At 41.4% G+C, this 15,791-nt stretch overlaps 1 protein-coding gene across 2 annotated transcripts in view; it reads right to left on the bottom strand.

Annotated features, from left to right (window-relative positions):
- The window catches only part of PHC2 (polyhomeotic homolog 2), a 97,907-nt gene extending 82,931 nt beyond the window's left edge, over window positions 1-14,976 (bottom strand). For both annotated transcript variants that reach the window (XM_074376904.1, XM_074376906.1), the window contains exon 1: window positions 14,854-14,976. The gene's annotated coding sequence lies outside the window, so the exon portion shown is untranslated. The remainder of the gene's footprint in view (window positions 1-14,853) is intronic.
- Between the last annotated feature and the right edge of the window lie 815 nt (window positions 14,977-15,791).

The raw sequence follows: 15,791 nt of genomic DNA, 5'->3' as shown, positions 1-15,791 counted from the left end.
ACAGACAAAAGACAGAATAAAAAGGAACAGAGTATCAGCAGCCTGTGGGATAATATCGAGTGATATAACATTCATGAATTTGGAGCTCTAGAAGGAAAAGAGCTCTGGGGAGGAAGAGGACAGGAAAAAACATTTGAAGAAATAATGGCTAAAAATTTTTCCAAATTTGATGAAAATTATAAATCCACAGATCCAAGGAGCTCAAATCCAAGCAGAATAAATATAAAGAAAACAATTCCAAGGAACATTGTAATCAAATTGCTGAAACGATAAAAAGAAAATCTTCAAAGCTGCCAAGCAGTGGACAATGGGTAGACATCTTTAAAGTACTAGAAGAAAAAAACTGTCAACTCAGTAAAAATCTCTCTCAAAATGAAGGTAAAATAGAACTTTTAAAACAGAAAAGCACTGAAAGAGTTAATTCTAGCATACCCGTACTACTAAATATATTAAAAGAAGTTCTTTATGCTAAAGGAAATTGATCAAAGATGGAAACACAAAGGAAAAAAAAAGTGTCCAAAACAGTAAATAAGTGGGTAAATATAGACGTCATGTTTTCTTATTTTAAAAAGATAATTGATTATTTAAAACAAAAATAATAACAACATATTAAAAATATATGATAATAGCACGAAGGACAGGAGGGGAGAAATGGAAGTATATAGTTTTAAAGTTCTACCCTATACATAAAGTGACAATATTACTTGAGGATAAACAAGGATAAGTTAAAGATGTATATTATAAACATGAAAGCAACTACTTAAAAAAGATAAAACAAAGACATTGGCAATAAACCAATAATAAAGATACAACAAAGAATAAATAAGAAATTTGAATAACCCACACCTGGGCGAAAAGGAGTAAAAAAAGGAACAAAGAACAGATGGAATAAATAGGAAACAAATAGCAATCCAACCATATCAATAATTACGATAAGTGTAAATTGTATAAACAGCCCAATTAAAAGGCAGACATTTTCATGCTGGATTATAAAGTAAGACCCTACTATATGCTTTCTAAAAGAAATTTACTTTTAAAATAAAGACATATACAGGTTAAAAGTAAAAGGATGGAAAAGATAAACGACGTAAACAATAACCATAGGAAAGTTGCAAGGACTGAATCAATATTGGGCAAAGTAGACTTCAGAACAAGGAATATTACCAGGGAAAAAGAAGATAATTTCATAGTGATAAAGGGGTCAATTCATCAAGAGGATATACCATCCTACATGTATATGCATCCAGCATCAGAATTGCAAAACATACAACGCAAAAACTGATAGAACTAAAAAGAGGAAAAGAAAAATTTACAGTTATAGAAATTTAAATTCTCCTGGCTTAGTAATTGATAAAACAAGTAGACAGAAATATTAATAAATATATAAAAGTCTTGAACAACACTACCAGTCTAATTTAGATATACAGAACACTCCACTCAAAGACAATAGGACACACATTCTGGACCATAAAATAAGTCTCAATTTAAAAGAATCAAAATCACATAAAGTATATCCTCTGAGCATAACAGAATACTTGAAAACAATAATAGAAAGCTATTGAGAAAATCCTAACATTTGGAAACAAAACAACACACTTCAAAGAAGAAATCACAAAGGAAATTAGAAAAAATTTTGAACCAAATGAAAACAAAAATATTCCACCAAACTTTATGGGATATGTCTAAAGCATTACTTGGAAGAAATTTTATAGCATTAAACACCTACATTAGGAAAGAAGAAAGAGCTTAAATTATTAATCTCAGCTTCCGCCTTAAGTAGAGTGGAAATCAACAAGATAACAGAAAAACTATAGAGAAAAATTAACAAAATGAAAAGCTGGTTCTTTGGAAAGATCAATAGAATTGATAAACCTCTAGTCGGACTGATCAGAAAAATAAAAGAGAGAAGACACAAATTATCAATAATAGGAATGAAAGAGATCAGATAGACATTATAAGGATAATAAGGTAATAGTATGAACAACTTTGTGCCAATAAAGTAAACAACTTAGGTGAAATGGACAAATTCCTTGAAAGACAGAAGCTCACTCAAGAAGAAATACATAACCTCAATAGCCCTTTATTTATTAAAGAATTTGAATTCTTGAATTCTTGGTTTAAAATCTTTCCACAAAGCAAACTCCAGGCCCAGATGGTTTTCCTGGTGAATTCTATTAAAGATTCAAGAAAGAAATAATATCAATGCTATATAAACTCTTTCAGAAAATAGAAAAGGAAAACCCTACCTACATATTTTAAGAGGCCATAAGTACTCTGATACCAAAACCACACAGGATATTAAAAAAGAGAAAAGATATGAACGGACCACACATGGAAGAAGACAAATGCAGTGAACACAGCAGAAAACACAGAGAGGAAGTGGCCAGAGTCTTGAAAAGGCTTTAGACACTGTGCCAGTGTCCTCTGTTGAATGCCTCCCGAGCTCAAAGTGGACTTCTGGAGCCAGACTACCTGGGTTCAGATCCTGGTCCCACTACTTACTAGTTACATAAATTGGCCACTTCTCTGTGCTCCAAAGTTGTCATTTATAAATGAAGATAATAATAGAACTCCTCTCTCCAACCCCATAAGGTTGTTAAGAAGATTGAATTAGTAAATACATTTCAAATGCTTATAATCGTGCCTGGCACATAGTAAGAACTACACAAGTGTTTGCTGAAATTATTATTACCATGCACATTATATTAGTTGGTAGTGACCTTTATGAAGTCATGATATTTGCCCTCAAAGTGAACTAAGCAGGACAAGAATGAACTATTCTCCTTATATTAGTTCACTGTGGCTGGCATAACAAATTGCCACAAACTCTGTGGCTTAAAACAATAGAAATTTATTGTCTCACAGTCCTGGAAGCCAGAAGTTCAACATCAGTTTTACTGGGTTGAAATGAAGGGGTTGGCAAGGCTGCACCACTGGAGATTCTCAGGGAGAATCCATTCCTGGACTCTTCCACCTTCTGGTGGCTGCCAGCATTCCTTTGCTTGTGGCCACATCACTTTAATCTTTGCTTCTCTGGTTATGTCATCGTCTCCTCTTCAATTTAAGTGAAATCTCCCTCTGCCCCTCTCTTATAGGGACATACGTGATTGGATTCAGGGCCCATCCAGATACCCAGAATAATCTGCCCATGTCAAGATCCTTAACTTAATCATATCTGCAAAGACCCCTTTTCCTCATAAGTAACATTTACAGGTTCCAGGGATTAGGACCTAATTATCTTTGGGTAGCCATCATTCAGTCTACTACACTCAGCACCAGGGGTAGACTGATCTTGTGTGGAAATTACAATGCAAACAACATTTTTATAAAGGGCATTTAGCTCTCTCTACAACACACCTGTTAGGATATGAAACTATATTCCCAGGGACAATGTATCCACCTGGAGGTCGGTCCCCACACTATAAGCATAGTATCCACAATGAACCATAACACCTCTACACCATAAGATGCAAACTCAAACCTATGAAATTATGACAAACATTAGACTTTTTGGGGGGATGTTACTAGAAACTTACTATACCATTCTGTGATCCAAATAAAATAGCTTATTAAAATGACTAGTAAGAATCAAGAAAGTTGGGAGAAACTAGATTTGATGATGGCAGTTATGACTAAAGGGAGGTTGAAAATGACTGGCCCACTCTTAATGACCGTAGGTGCCTGCACTCAGACCCTGCATGTCTACCCTGCACAAGACCATAGTGAAGGACTTTGCTTCTGGAATTGGATAGGCCTGAGTTCGAGATCTGGCTCTAACCTGTATTAGTTATATGATGGATATTTCACCCCTCAAGCCATTTTCTTCACCAGTAAAATGGGAGTGATATGAGCACTTGCCTTGCAGAGCTGCTGTGAGGATTAAATAATGTTCTAACATGGCAATTAGCATATATAATAAGTGCTCAATAAACTGTTAACACAATTTATCATTATGTGATAAATACTACTATTCCTCATAAAACTCTGTCTTCTATTCTACTGCAAATAGAAATATCACCTCATCTTCAATTTATTGGTTTTTCAAGAGGGGAGGAGTTTTTCCTTTGGGGGCTGTGATCTCATGGCTGAAAGGCCCTAACACCACATAGAAAACGCAAAGAAAATCACACAGTCTGCAGTTCTGGCATGCACGTCTTTGAGGAACAAGAAGAATGAAGAAAGCAAGGACTTTGTAAGCCAGTAAAGGACAGGAAGTAGGGTCCAAAGAGTTTAATGTGGGACTAAGACTGCTAACATACAGCACTTGAGGTGTCGGGGAAATGAGAGAAAATTAAGAATTTAAATAACAGAAGTCTAAACAAGGGATGTAATAGGTTCATTTTCTGTAGGAATTCATTTAATGATTGGAACTTTACACTCTGGAGAGATGAAGGCTGAGAGGAAAGAGTTACGATGGGGACAATAAAATCGAGAAGACGAGATAAACACAAACCAGCTCCTTTTTACACCCGAGACACCCGCACTGGAACTAAGGTGAAGCAGATAGACCAGGAAAGCTGAAAACTCAAAAAAATTTTGGTTCAGGACAAATAAAACACTGCAAGCAACTCCAAGATATGGATGGTTGTTGATCTGAGTACTTCCAGCAGTCAGCCCAGCACCTGCATGTCATCAATAATCTGGATTGAATGAACAAATGGAAATGCACACAGTCGATAGTAAAAATACTGGCAGCAGATGAGAAGCTGAACTAGAGCTCCCTTCTAACTGCAGGGTTCTGTCACCAATCTCACTCCTGCCCAACCCAGCCTCTACACTGCGGATGGACAGGATGCTCTGAAAAGGCAGATCTGATCACATTTCTCCTAAAGTGCTCCCCCAGCTCCCCGTGGTCTCCAACGTCAAGTCCCAATTCCTTAGCCTGGAAACAAGCCTTCCATGTTTGACGCTGGCCTACTTCACAGCCTTGTCTCTGGCCCTGCCCTCCTCATGCGTTAGGCTCCTGCCACTCCGGGTGACCGGAATCCCCCACGTGTACTACGCTCTTGTACCCATGCCCCACCTTTGCACATACTACCCTCCTCCCTGAGATGCACTGTCCGCCTGAGGGACTCCTCATCTTCAGACGTCATCTCAAATGTCACCTTCTCCAGAAGGTGATACTTCTAAGCAGAACTCATATCACCCCTCCTCTAAACTTTCAAAACACCTTGTCCATACTTCTATTACGGCACTAAGTACAATACCATAATCGATGTTTCCATGTCTCTCTTACTTTAGAAACTTCTGGGGGGGGGGGGCAGGATTGAGTTCAAGTCATCTTTGCAACCTGAGCAACTAGCATGGGGGTACAGAAGCTTTAAAAATGTTTTGTTGAAAAAAAAAAAAAGAACAGATTTTAAAGAACAAAGATAGAAATAAAGTTTAAATACTTGGGTGAACAAGACACAGCAGGATATTAAAAGACAGTTAGGGATGGGCAGGTCCATCCCTATAATTAGAAGGTTTCATCATGGATGGCAGCTCTGATACTCCCCTCCAACTGTCCCTTGTGTCCACGATCAGAGACAGAACCTTGCGCTGGATATGCTGCAGGCCTGACTCGTATAGCATCCCTATCTTATATTATTGCCAACCACTTCTCACACTTATTTTGCCTTTGTGAAAGCAATTTCATTTTCAGATGCTTTAGTGTCACCCTCTTCTGCGAAGTAACGCCTATTTCAAAATGCTCCAAGAGCCAAGCTCCTCTGTTGTTCTCGAATTTTCATTTTCTCTGTCTTTTATTAAGTAGAGTGGGACACTTCAGCCCTAAATTAAGGATGAAAATAACCTAAGCCCAAACTTAGTGCACAACTTTAGGGAAATTATGTCTCCCTACATCTCAACAGTCTCCTCCTTCAAATGCAATCAACCCTACATAGGGTCCCTATATAGGAAAAATAGTTAAGAGGGAAAACTTACATAGCACCTACATACACTGCACGCATATTAACTTGTTTAATTCTACAATCCTTCGAGGTAGGTAATATTATTATCCCCACTATGCACAGAAATCCTGGAACACAGAGGGTGAAGACTTGGAGGGGGCTGTGAAGTCATAGCTAATGAAGGGTAGAGGCAGGGCTGGAACCCAAGCAGTGTGGCTCTGGTGTCCATGCTGTTAACCATGATCCTCTACAGCCCAGTGAAAGGCACTGTGCTCGGTGCAAAACTCCAGTACGTCCAAGATAAAAGAAGACATTGAATGGTAGGCCTTGGGTATAGGACAGTGTTATGTATTTCAATCCAAATGCATTTTATAGCCAGGATTTTATGCCTCAAACTATCCATCATTTTTAGCTAAAATAAGGTTCTCTTGTGATCTGAGCCATCAAGAAGATAGATTTGTCCTTCGCTGGGACGCCACCTATAATTTAGATGACACTGTCACTACATGACACTTGGGGTGTAGCTTTATGGATCAGTGAGTTAGGTTTTCTTCAGGAGTGACCATCTGTGAATAGAGATGGCAGAAGATATAATCAAGTTCATGCTTTTTCTACAGAAATAGAATTTTATTTTTTTAAAATAGCATTAAATATTTAAGTCCACATCACCCTCTACTCAAAAAATTAATTTAGATAAAATTTAAGGAACATCCACTAGGTGTAATACAATACCTTCCAATGGTTATCAGTCTCTTATAATCATATTCCCTGATGGGTGATGAGCCATTTTAAAAGTGCTAAATAAATATTTGTTGAATGAATGAATGCTATTTCACAGGTGGATTTGGAAAAGCTCTGCATTTCCAGATGTTTTCTCAGAAGGAACAGGTGCCTTATAACAGTCCTCTTTCCCATGGAGAAAATATTTAGTCCTGCTTCCAGAGGGAGAATTTAACCCCTCAAGTCTCTAGAAAAGCCTCAAGCCACTTTATCTGTACTCATGATTTCTACATCATTTTCTTCCCCCATCAGAAAGAGAACAGAGAAAGATCGGGTTACACTGGTTCTTGGGCCTGTATAAATTCCTGTGAGGTTCTCTCTTCTGTCAGGGAAAGTTTCCCTGGCAACCATATTTACACACTCAGTTAATTCCCTCTCCTCCCTTGATTTGCTGGTTGGTATAAAAATTAATTTGCACTGAATTGCTGAAGCTTACAAGTTAATCAGTTTAACAGGCTCACAAAATTTTAGAACTTGTTTTCTGGCCGAAACTCACTTCTTTTGAAATCTAAATGTAATTCTCTTCAGTTCAAATATTTTAAAACACATCAAATATGTATGCTGGATATTTCTGGCTATATGTAGGGAAAAGAATATTCTCCTAAGGGCATCTGGCCAATATTATTGGTTAGGAAGATCAAGAGAGGAAGAGGCACTTTACTTAGTTCTGAGTTAAGCAAGATCAGCTTTGATAAGGAAGTGGAAGAGATGAGACAAGGACCAAGACAAAAAGTCTGGGCCATGTGAAATGATGAAGTCAGATCTAAGACTCTGGGTGATCAGAGCTCAGGACCTGGGTAAAGGAATGGGATGTGAATATCAAGAATGGAGCATCACTGTTTCAGTCACCAAGTATTTATAACATCTAACAGGGCATGGTGCTGGGAATACAGTAGTAGATCAGCCCAGACCCCGATACTGCCCTCATTATGTTTTTTGTCAGATATTTAAATAGTGAACTGATGTTGGCTCTGTCTCTGGGCTAGGGGCTCATTATATGAGTTCCTACAAGGGCCAGGATTGGTTCCAGAGTATGGATGGAGCAGGGACTTACAGATAGAAACAAGTTCAGGAAGTCTTCCCTGGAGAAGGTGAGTTGGCAAGTCAAGAAGTCTCTGACATACACCATGCTTTTTTTTACATCTTCAACAACAATGATACACAAGCTTCTAGATAGAGAGATGAAAGGTGTATTTATCACAGGGCACAAAGCTAGGTACTTTGCATTATACATACGTTTTCTAAAGAATAGAGTAAAAAGTATAGAAAAGTACAAGCCAATTCTTAAGTATATTCAACAACCATTTATTGAGCATCTACTATGTTAAGAAATGGTTTTAGGAACTGAAGCTATGGATGTGAAAAAGACAGAGTCCCTAGCAATTACAATGATGTGGTAAGTTCTGTAATGAGACGTAGGGTCTCCATAAGGCACCCTAGAGGTTGCCTAACAGATGACCCTACTAGCAGCACAAACAGGAGACCATGGAGGACGCCTGGCCATCTAAGCTATTTCATGATGGACACCATAGGTCACACTCTGAATCTCTTCCTATTGTTAATCTCATCCTCTTAGGCTCACTGACCCACGTTGGGAGTAGAAAGTAAGAGTAAGCACTCTTGTTCTGGGACGGGAGTGACACAGGTAACAGGAGGAAGCAACAGAACCTCAGCCTTGTCTGATATTCTTCGCAAAGGAATCTAGGTTGGATGGTGTCAGGCCTTGGTCAAGTGGTCGGCTGGTATCGAGTGGTGTCAGGACGTGGTCAGTACCTGGTCAAACGATTACTAAGAGAGACCAGGAGTGGGAGGAATCTGAGGATGCGTAAAGGCTGTTTTTGAGAGAGAAATAACCATGAAAACCAGAAAAACTTAATTTGTTGTCGGTTCCAAGCAGTGATTACAAAGCCACAAATGACAGACTGTATCAACAATTAAGTTTTTCTGGTTTTCATGATCCATATGAGTAGAAGAAGGAACAGAGTGGGCAACAAAGGCAAGAGTGGGATGTGAGCATTCAAGACAAACATGGTAAACAGGCCAAGTGGTTCAAACCGGCTGGGTAGCCCCTGGCATGGGCATCAGCCTGGATAAAAGGACAATGGATTAGGGCAGACAAATTGTATTATATCTATTCGGCCCCAATTTCTGTTTCAGTATGTTGGAAAATGGTCTTCCTGGCTTCCTAGCAAATGTAAACATCTGCCTACAAAATGAATAGAGATTAACCATTTCTTATTTAAATTAGGGGTAACAACAGGATCTGGACAATAATACTCTCATGAGATGATGAATGAGTTTCCAGAAGCCCTCCTGGGTAAATAATTCCTTACCTCCTTTAGTCTCTATTCTCTTCATACTGGCTACCTACTTGAACTTCAAAATATCCCCCTATGTGCTCTTTACACCAGGAGTCCAAAATGACAAATGATAGGAAAATGTGATCATGTACCATGACACAGCAAGGGCTTTAGGCTACGCAACCAAAAAGAAGGACACAGCACAAAACGCTTTCCCAGCTTCAGCAGATAGTACTCATACCTTCAGGTAGAATGTGTTCCATAATTTGTGGGGCCCAGTGCAAAATGAAAATGCAGGTCCCTTTGTTTAAAAAATTATTAAGAATTTCAAGACAGCAACAACAGAGCATTAAGCCAAGTGTGGGGCCCTTATAAATGCAGGGCCGTGGGAGACCACACAGGTCCCATACCCATGAAGCTGGCCCTGCCTCTGGGGACAGTCAGTACAGCGTGGTCCTTTCATAGGGCTTTAGAGTCAGACCTGGGTCCAAATGCCATCTCTGCCCCTCATTAATGATGTGATCACACGCAATCATTTAGCCTCTCCATGCTTCCACGAGGCTGTATGATTGTAATCTAGTATCATGAGGATCCAATGGGATAATGTGGAGAGTGCAGACAAAGTGCTTAGCACAAAGTAATAAGCACTCAATAAATGGTAGCTATCTTATTATTGTTCAATGAAATGTACAGGTAATTCTCAAAGTGATAAATTTAAGAAGTGAATTGCTGAACTGCCATTAAGGATATGAAAGGATGAGAATATTTTAGGACAATGACATAATAAAGCAGATAGGGAAGAGCAGATCTTTTGCTTGACTCTTCTAACCCTTTTCCTATTTCTCTTCTTTCTTTTACTGCCGAACATACAAAGGGTGATCTACACGCTGTCTCCATTTCTTATCCACATCTCACGCCACAATCCTCTCTAATCTGGCATTAATATTCCTATGGCCACTCCCCACAGAACGGAAGCTATTCTTTTCAAAAAGTTACTAATTACCCCCAACCTCCCATTTACTAAATATAATGGACATTTCCCACTTTTTCTGTAAAATTTCATACTGCTGACTGATTCCTCCAGCCTGAAGCCCTCTCTCGACTTGACTTCCGTGATATGACACCCTCATGGCTAACAGCATGGCTAATCAGCCTTGCATCCATCAGGTACACAAATAAATGGCTGTGAAGAGAATGCATTTGTTGGGTGAATAAATTATATGGTTCTTCTGCTTTTCTGGCATTCCTTATTTTTCACCATATTGTCTCCATTTCTTCTTCCTACCTCCCTGAATGTGGGCAATCTCCATGCTTCAGCCTTGATTCTATGCTGTTACCCCACTAAGAAGTGTGAACTAAACTAATCATATGGCCTCAATTATCACATACATATAAGACCCCTGACTTCTCTTTTTTGAACACTAGCCTTCACCCCTCATTTCCAAAGACTTATGGGACACATCCACTTATACATTCCAGTATCAACTCAAGATATCTAGCACTGAATTCTTCCTTCTCTCCCCCAAGCTGGCTTTTCTGTCTGTCCTATTTCTGTGGACATTGTCACCCATGTTCAAGGCTATATTTGATTCTTCCTTGTATCTGGTCCTTCATATTTATCAGCCACCGACTCCTGTTTATGTTTCCTTTATAATAGTTACTGAACACATCTCTTTTTATTTCCACTGCCATCACTCTAATTCAATTCCTTATCCTATCACATCTGAACTATTTGAATAACCTGCTAACTGGTTATACAGTTCCTTTTCTATCCCTATTAAAGTTTATTCTCCACACTGTTACTGAGAATCTTCTTAAAATACTACCTTCATTCCTTAAAAAACTAAAAAGAGTTACCATATGATCCAGCAATCCCACTCCTGGGCATACATCCGGAAAAATCTCTAACTTGAAAAGACACTTGCACCCTAATGTTCATAGCAGCACTATTTACAATAGCCAAGACATGGAACCAAACTAAACGTCCATTTACAGATGAATGGATAAAGATGTGGTATATGTAAATACAATGGAATACTACTCAGCCATAAAAAGGAATAAAATAAAGCCATTTGCAGCAACATGCATGGACCGAGCAATGATCATACTAAGTGAAGAAAGTCAGACACAGAAAGACAAATATCATATGATATCACTTATGTTAATCTAAAAAAAGTGATACAAGTGAACTTATTTACAAAACAGAAAGTCTCATAGATATAGAAAACAAATTAATGGTTACCAAAGGGGAAGGGGGGAGGGGTAAATTAGGAGTTTGGGATTAACATATATAAAACAGATAACCAACAAAGGCCTACTGTATGGCACATGCAACTATATTCAATATCTTGTAATAATCTATACTGAAAAAGAATAGGATAAAGAATATATTTATATATATGTATAAATGAATCACTATAATGTACACCTGTAAACATTGTAAGTCAACTATACTTCAATTTTTAAAAAATGAAAAAAATGCAGAAAAAAAGGCTAGAATAAAAATTCCATACTAACCTACCAAAAGAAATACTACTTTCATGATCCCACACTTCCCTAACCAAACATTCAGATTTTTCCACCATATATCACAACTCTTTAGTTCTGCATTCAACGCCTGTTAAAATTTGACCACAACCAACCCTTCCATTCTTACAACTTCTCCAGTTAAACTTTCTGATCTTGCCAGATTGGTCAGTCTCATCAGCTGACCCATGAAAACTTTCTTCCCTATTCTGATCCTGTGTTTTATGAACATTATTTTTCCCATCTAGAAACCTCTTCCACTGTCCTTTTCTCTTTCTAACAAAATTCACCCTGACTCTGAAAAAAATAGTCCATGATGATCTTCCTCTTTTTAACTCCTATATCATTTGTTTAGCATTTTAAATATTTACTGAAGTATTGTTTCACATTTAATCCTTACAAGTATATGAGGTAGGTGGCATCATTACAGATGAAGAAACAAAGTCAAATAACCTGCCCAAGTCACACAGCAAGTAACTGGTAGAATTGGGGCCCAAATTCTTGTTCAGCTGAGAATAATCCCCAGACTACACCACCTATCTCATTTTCCTGTCTCTTCCAAAGTGCAAATACAGCACAGTATTTGCACACAAGCAGGTGCTCAGGAAACATGCTGATTGAGAAGATTGCTTAAATAGCACCCGTGATTCTCAGGCACTTACGGAACTGTCAGTCTCAACAGGGCACATTAGGCATATCCCCGCAGTGTCACCTTCTTTACGTGACTTGATCTGTTACATAGAGTTCAAGGCAGGGGGTTTGCCAAAATTTCACCACAATGCATTCTAAAAATAAATTTTGGTTTAAGCAAAACTAAAAGAACTTTATCTGATTCAAACATTAGGTGAGTTTTCAGAATGAGGTCTCTGGGCTCATCCTTGCTCTGTCCCCAAATGATCAGGAAGTAAAACTGGGCTGGCTACTTAATGGCTTATGAGGTAAAATGGACTATTTATAGCTCTAGAAGTGGATGCTAAGGCAGCAGAACAGGATTTTCTCTACTCTGGTAGCTAAGACCTTAGTAAAAGAAGCCTAATAAAAGTGAAGCATAGGTGGAAACTGGGATCCAAAGAGGATAATAGTGAGGAAGGAGAGAGAACAAAAAGAAGGAAGTTCTGGAAATAGTCTATCGAGATGGCGCTGCCCTTTTCTGTGGTTGCTTGAACCAGTCAGATCCAACCCTGCTCTACGCAGCTGGCACCACGTACCAGCAGGCTCCATCATCTCCGTGTGATTCATGGTCCCAGTCCCGAACTACTTGTCCTGACCCACATCACAGTCCAGATCCTCTCTTGCTCCAGATCCTTCCAGCTTCTGATCTGATTACTCATTTCCCCGGGTCTCAGATATCTGACCTCACAGATTTGACATCTGGCATGGCTTCCCTAGGTAGGACCTATATCCTCCTCTTACTGTATGGTTTAGATTTGCCCTTCTGGGATGGTGCCTCTAGTCTCACACCTTATGCCCAGTTTTCAGGCTCCCTACCTTGGACCTACTGCAAACTATCCCTTTCCCATCTCCATATGTTGGACTCTTTTGGAAAGATATGAATGACAAAGACCAGGAGGGAAGCTCAAAAAAAAAAAATGATGAGGCAAAAACATGGAGAAGAACAAGAAGGAAACTATCACTGGAAAATGTGGTAGGAATTAGAAATTCTAAGTTACTTTCTCGAGGAAGGAAAAAGGCCCTGGCTGCAATATAAAGGCATTGCCTAGAGATATATCATACTCTTTAAAGTTTTCTCTGCTTTGGCTGCCTTTCCCATCCTTCCCAATCTTCTCTGCAAGGCATACTCCTATTCATCTGTTAAGACCTTATTTAAATGTGTTCTTCTCTGGTAAGCCTTCCTGGACCCTCTCAGATAGCTAATTGTTCCCTCCTCTGTGCTTTCACAGCTCTTTACATACACGTCTTTTATGCTGTTAGCACTTTCACTGGCAATTTTATTTCTGTCTCTCCCACTACTTCTTTTGAGGACAATGACTAATTATTTTATTCATCTTTGCATCCCCAAGACACAGCAGAGTGCCTGGCATATAGCAAATGTTTGTTGTTGTGTGATAAAAAGCCATCAAGAGCAACATGAAAGGGCAATTTGTACTTCACTTGCAAAAAATCAAATTGGTTCCTGGTACTTTTCCTGTATAACCACATTTTGCCTTGGTTTAGAAGAAAGGACTTCAGACTCGTAAAGGAAATTCTATTGAGATCACTGGCACATTAGCCAGTTTTTCATCTGCACTGGTGCTAGAATCATCCTCCTCCCACCACCCCCCACTTCCAAGAAGCTCCTAGGGCAAGCTTAATATTAGTGGCACATGGTCCATCCTACCATTTATATTGTAGTGAAAGCTAAATTACACTGTAAGCGTAAAGCTGCCACCAATCTTACTGAATTGGTGGGGGGGGGGGTAGGATGGTGGACAATTAAAAGAACACACTTCCGTAGCAGACCTAGGAGGAGGGTAAGGGAGGAAGATGAATTTAATCCTGGCCTTATAAGAAATTTGTTAGAAACTCACGCAAAACAGCCGCTTTCTCTGGACATGACAGACCCGAACTAGGTGCCAGCACTGACCTTTTCCCATGAGTGTCAGGTCATCACCCAGCACAGAAAACAAGAGGTCAGTGCCCTTTTGGGGCATCCTTCCTTCTGAAACCTGGCAAACCTTGGGGCCTGCTTTTCTTTTAGGGGATTGCCCTCTCCTCCCAGCACCGACAATCCCCATTTCCCTCGGCTGGTGCCCCTCAAGCACCTTTCTTGCCTGGTCCCACCGGGGCCTCAGCTTGACTCTAGGTCAAAAGTGCCGCCGGCTGGGCTGTCAGGCCGCGCCTGGGGAGGGGGAGCCGAGGTCAGGCCCCACCCCGGGTTTCCTCGCACTCTGCGGGACGCGCGGAGGAGACGCAGGCCGCGCCAGGCCACGAGCTGACGAGGCGCTGGCTTCTGCGCGGGAGGGGCTCGGCGCTCCCCCCCCCCCCCCACCAACCTAGAGAAACCGAGCGACTGTCGGTACTTCAGCCGGTTCCCCGCAGCCTCCCGCGAGCCCCGGCCCCGGGCCGCCCGGTAGCCTTCGCTGCGGCTGGGTCCCGGCCCCCGGGTGCGCCGCGGCCAGTCGATCCGCCGGCCCCGGCTGCTCGGCCCCCGCGCGGGCCCCACGCCGCGGGTCCCGGGTCAGGCCGCCCGCCGCCTGCCTGCCGGTGCCCACGGCAATGCCCCGCCCCGCGCGGCCCAGCCCGGCCGTGACAGCTGGGTGCCCAAAGGGTTAAGCCGGCAGCGCGGCCGCCCGAGTGCCCCGCGCGCTGCCAGTCCGCCGTGAGCCGGCCCCAGCGCGCACGCGCCCGCCCGTTACCTGCGGTCGCGTTCGCGCTCCTCCTCCACCTGGCCGCTCTCTCCCGGGGGCCGCCCCTCAGCCCGCCCCCTCGGCTCGGCGCCGCGCACCCTGCTGGCTACTCGGCCAAGGCCCGGGGAGGAGGGGCGTGGGTCGATTACCATATATTAGCATACAAGCATGCATCACGTGTCCTCTCCAGCCAATGGTCACTCTGGAAAGGCGGGGATTGGGCTGAACACGCCTAGGTGCTGCTCCGGGCCTGAACCGGTGGCCATGGCAACGGCTGGCAGGGCGGGGGAGTGGGGAGGCACAGAGCATCTCCCCTACCTGAGCTCCGTGTGGAGGAATCCGCACATTTCCCACTCCGCGGAAGGAGAGGGGCTGGATTTGGTTCCTCTCAGGATTGAGATTTAGCAAACATTTATGCATTTACCATATGCCTAGCACTTTTCTGCAGAATATGATTCTCGGGGTAATCCTGTTAATCCCACTTGATAGAAGGGAAAAAGGAGGCTCTGAGAGGGTATGTCGCTCACCCAAATGACAAAAGTGGAGAACTGAGTCCATTTCTGACTTCGAGCCCGGGACTCTCCTGAGTTATTTTCTCCAGCAGGGGTCTCCCAGTACCTCACAATTCCAGGTATACCAAGCAGCTAAGAAAATTCTCATACAAAGTCTGTACAGTGCTTTAGTGTTTCCTTACAATGACCTTTGAGATTAGTAGGCAGACCAATTATGCCCATATTGCAGATGAGGAGAAATGAGGCTCAGAGAGGTGATGGTGATCTGCCTTTGGTCAAACAGCTATTAAGAACTAGTGCTTAGGGAAAAGGTGGAGAGTGCACACTTAGCACGCATGAGGTTCTGGGTTCAAACCCTAATACCTGCATTAAAACAAATAAACCTAATTACCCGTCCAAAAAATAAATAAATAAAAAACCATAAAAAACTAATGC

This window comes from Camelus bactrianus, chromosome 13 (genome assembly GCF_048773025.1).
Source record: "Camelus bactrianus isolate YW-2024 breed Bactrian camel chromosome 13, ASM4877302v1, whole genome shotgun sequence".
NCBI classification, from domain to species: Eukaryota; Metazoa; Chordata; class Mammalia; order Artiodactyla; family Camelidae; genus Camelus; species Camelus bactrianus.
This window is presented reverse-complemented; position numbering and strand designations above follow the sequence as displayed.